Source organism: Arachis ipaensis, chromosome B05 (genome assembly GCF_000816755.2).
Source record: "Arachis ipaensis cultivar K30076 chromosome B05, Araip1.1, whole genome shotgun sequence".
In the NCBI taxonomy this organism is placed as follows: Eukaryota; Viridiplantae; Streptophyta; class Magnoliopsida; order Fabales; family Fabaceae; genus Arachis; species Arachis ipaensis.
The window spans coordinates 89,553,714-89,558,563 of record NC_029789.2 but is presented as its reverse complement, the minus strand read 5'-3'; positions in this window follow the sequence as shown (position 1 = coordinate 89,558,563).

Below are 4,850 nucleotides of genomic sequence, written 5' to 3'. Positions count from 1 at the left end.
CCCGTGCTCACCCCTAAATATCGCTTGTTTTGTGTGGACAGGACCCGAATAACGACTCATGGATGTGGTCAAACTTGAATGCGTAGAGATAATGAGGGAGGCACACCAAGAGATACCCAAGCTACGTTCTTGGCTGTTATGACTCTTGTGAATGCTATGCATGCAAATACTGCAGCTATGAACCAAGCTATGGAAATGATGAACAGAAACGGTAATGGATTTGGAAGAAACTCAACTGATGGAGGTCTGATCACCCTGGCAACCTTTCTGAAGGTCAATCCTCTAATGTTCAAGGGTACAACTGATCCGACGGAGGACAATAATTGGTTTTAGGTGATAGAAAGGGCAATGCAAGCACAACATGTACCTGAGAGACAGTTGGTGAAATTCGCTGTATATCAGTTGAGTGAAGAAGCACAACACTGGTGGCAAGGAGCTCACTGTCTGCTGCAGCAAGGGAATGGAGATGAGGACATGAGGTGATTACTTGAGAGATGTTCAGAGGGAATTTTTACAAGAAATACTTCCCAGACTTTGCAAGACAGGCTAAATAATTGGAGCTACTACAATTAAAGCAAGTATCAATGTCAGTGGCTGCCTATACGAGCAAATTCGAGGAGTTGTGTCATTTCTCAAGAGTCTGTCAGGGTGCTCTTGAAGGATATGAAGAGTGGCAGTGTTTGAAGTCCAAGATGGTTTAAGGGATGATATCATGTGAGCTGTGGCACTTCTCGAAGTTAAGAACTTTGCGGAGTTAGTTAACAAGAGTCGGGTGGTGGAAGCGTGCTCCAAGAAAACTGATATAGCAAGGAGTGACCGCCAGGAGTCCCATGAAAGGGGCCAAGACAAGGTCTTTGCGCCGAGGGGCTTAGACTTCAAGAGGAGTGGGTATCCACATCAGCATCCCTAAGGTCGGGACAAGTACCAAGGAAATGACAATCGCTTGGGAAATGGTAAAGAAAAACATGCAGAGGCTACTTCAAAAGATTTAAGGTGTCAAAGATGTGAGATATACCACCCAGACCAGCCATGCCGAGCTGAGTTAGGACTGTGCTATCGTTATGGGAGACCAGGGCATATTTTCCAAGATCGTCCATACATAAAAAATCAAGGAGAGGGCTGATCTCAACGAGGTTGAGGAAATCGTGAGACGGGTAAGCATAATTGAATTCTAACTGCATGACATAATATTAGAGTGTGGTGTTCATTTGTGACGTAAAGTTGAATTGCAATAAACATAATTTTCAAACAAACTATCGATTGATGGCTTAAATTTATTGACAGTAGAGGGGACTTGTAAATGGCATTGATATAGTTAGGAATTGAATTGTAATGAAAGTTTGTGAAGTGGAGTGATGGTGTAGAGATTTGAAAAATGACTAATTACTAGGAAATTGATGTTACATGTTTTGGATAATTAGGATGTGAGTTGAGAATGATGTTTGCATGTTGCTAATGAGTATTAGTGGAGTTAGTTTTGACTTGCATGTGCATACGCCAACTTCTCAACCTATAGTACTTAGACTATTTGATTGGATTTGACATTGATTGGTATTTGACTTTAATTATGATCTATGGAATTACTTGTGCCTATGACTAGTTGATTGTTGTTGAGACTGTATATGAAGAATGACGAGTATGTTTATGATTGAATGGTTATGAGAATTATGGGATACATAAGTAAGCCTTGATTTTGATGATGATGGATTGTGTTATGATATGCATATATTGTGAATTGTGTATTGATATAGGTTGGTGCAAGTTGGTGTTAGGTTGAGAATGAAAATTTTACGAGATGTTAAATATGTGAAATTGGGTGTTGAAGGATGAGAGTTTGACATGGTTATAACAAATGTAGATAAGGATGGGTAACCTGAGTAGGTACGATGATTTGTATTGAGATCCTAAGTGATGTAATAATTTTGATTAAGGATTATAATGAGCTTGTGATTTAAACCTAGAAATGCACTGGGGTCCTAGATTGCGACTGAAGTCTTAAGATGAACTTAAGTCTTATTTGGGATTAGACTGAAAAAGCTTAGAAGTGAGTCTAGATTTTGTGACCTGATAAGGGAATATGATACGAATGCATGATTGGTATTTGATTTTAGTTGTCATAAATGTAATTTAGTGATTATCTGTTATGTTAAGTCATGGTTTAGTACTTAAGAAATGAGTGATTTGATTCTTACAAGATGAAAATCAGAGTGACGCAGCAGAAGATTGCGGGAGCATTAACACAGGATAGTTGTGAACAAGAACTATAGAAGGTAACTAAAAAATATCTCAGGTTTAAGGACTCAAAGAGTTTAGTGGGTTGATTTCCAAGAAATTAAGTTTGTTGTGGCTGTAAGGTTAGGTTGATTCAGAAATGATTGTGGAAAAGAGTCTGCGTGAGTAATTAGAATTGGGTGATAAGTGAGTGCAAGATGTTGTGTTTGAAGGACAATTATTACGATAATAGATCATGTTAATTTTGGTTTTAGAGTAAAGGTTGGAAATAATTAGTTTTGAATGACGAATCCGAAGTGTTAGATTGAAATACTGAGTTGTGTTGAAATTGGAATGCTAAGTTGTGTTGTGATTATGTTGAGGGAACCCGTAAAGGGTGGTGAATTTTGACCTAGGAGATTTTTGGCCAACTTTCATAAAAATTTGAAGAGTTTTGGAGATTTTAAGTCATGATTTTAATTAAGAGTTATGGTAGGTTTTATAAACGAAAAGGTGAATGCGATATTTGATTTACTATTAAGAAAGATCTAGAGGAAGTTACGAGTAAGACAAAGGAGCGCGGCGTAGACTTGAAATTCGGTTAAGTTTATGAGTTGTGCAAGAGAATGAAGAAGATGATTGAGTATTTGAATTGACATTAAATGGTACAAGATTAGTTGAAGTTGAGAGAACCTCTAATGGAGATTTAACTAAGATTTTTGTTTTCTTTTGTGGACCAAATTTTGAAGACAAAATTTTAAATAAGGTGGGTAGGATGTAAAATCCGATCAAACCGTAATTAATTGAATATGGGCAATAATGGTTAGAAAAATTAGCAATTAGAATTTGACAATATAAATATGATATTTGGACTTAGTGGATTTTTCTGAGTCGAAAAACATAGTTTTCTGCGTAAAAACGCACACTGAAAATTTTGACCGGGAGTACCGGCTGAGATTTGTCCAGTATTGCTGCTGAAAAAATAATTTATGAGGGAGAAAGATTAAAAAGTTAGAGTTTACGATTTAGAAAATAGAAATATCCAAAATGCAGTTTAAAACGCTAATCTTAAATGTTTTGGCCCAAAATTGGGCCAACGAGTTATATACATGAACCGGGCCTAAGTGGGACCCAAGCCCAAGGTATATAAGCATCATTTATAAGCATTGAAGCTCATTAAACCCTAAAAATGAGAGAGAGGGGCGGATAGAGAGAAGAGAAAAAGAAAACCTACCTTCCCAAACTTCAAATCACCATAACTTTCTTTTCGCTGTTCCGATTGATGAGCCGTTTGTGGTCACGCGTCGCTCTTTTTATCCTCTTCGATTCTATCTAGGTATTGTGGTAAGTATTTTTTCTCTTCCAAGTTTTGATTTTTCCCTCTGAAAATGTATTTTGGCTCTGGGTTTGAGAAATCTTGTGATTTTGGTTGTTTAAGGGTGCTCTAGTATGAGCTATTGATGAGTTTCATTAACTATTTTCATGGGTTAAGGTAAGAATCCTCCAACTCTTGTGATTTATGATATTTTTTAAATCCTAAAGTAATATATATGTGAAATTGGTTATGTTAGTGTTGTTGGGTGAATTTGGCACACTTTGAGAACTTGAATTGGGTTGTGAAACTCTTGGTGAAGCTTGGAGCTAGTGCTTGGTGAAAAATTTGCAAGGAAGGGACAAATTATTGTGACTACAAGAGGTACATTTTAAGTTTCATTTAAGTACTGTGTGTTGTGATGAGAATTCCTAGGATAGATGCCCCTAGGATTAAGTTTGAATTGTTTGTATCGTTGGAATTGATGTGTATAGATGACATGTTGTAGGGAATAATGATTTGGGTATGTATTGTGTGATTTTGCATATTTGGGTGTTGTAAAATTGAGGATTTGGATGATGATAGTATGTGTTGAATTATGTATATATATATATATATATTGGATTGATGAATTAGGCCAGAGGCTGTGAATCTTGGGTTGGAGGCCAGAAAGAGGTAAGGAAGGTAAGTGGTGTTTGTATGGTGTGATGAAATATGAGATTGAATGGATTTTAGATATTGAATGTGTGAATAATTGGTATGATTATTAAATAATGAGAATTGAGGAAATGAGGTGTGAAATTTGATGGTTTTGGGTGGAATTGTGTAGATGAAGTAGGTTTGGAATTGGTTGAATATAAATATGTGAATATGGCTAGTTTGTGGTCAATTTGATGATTGAACTGTTTTGGCTTGTGAACCTTGGAAAAATTAGTCTAATTTTAGTTAAAAACTAATTTTTGACTAACTTCGGTAGTCCATAACTTGGTCCTCGGAGTTGGGAGTTTTTCAGTACTAGAGTTTTATGAAATTTTAGTTAAGGATATTTCCAAAGGTTCAAGAATGGTTGAAAAAGGAATTTTGTGGAAAAAGTTATGAGGTTTTAAAAATTGGACTAAAAAACTAATTTCTGCAGCATATCAGATTTTCTTTTTTCTGATATGGATGTGAACACGGCCTTTGACATGCGTATGCAGGCATTGGCCTTTGCCAAGTGCCTCTGCATATGTGGACACTGCATGTGTACGTGTAATGGTCCAAAATTGGGGTCATGCATACGTGACACCATGCATGTGTACGCGACTTACTAAATTTTCATATCATGCGT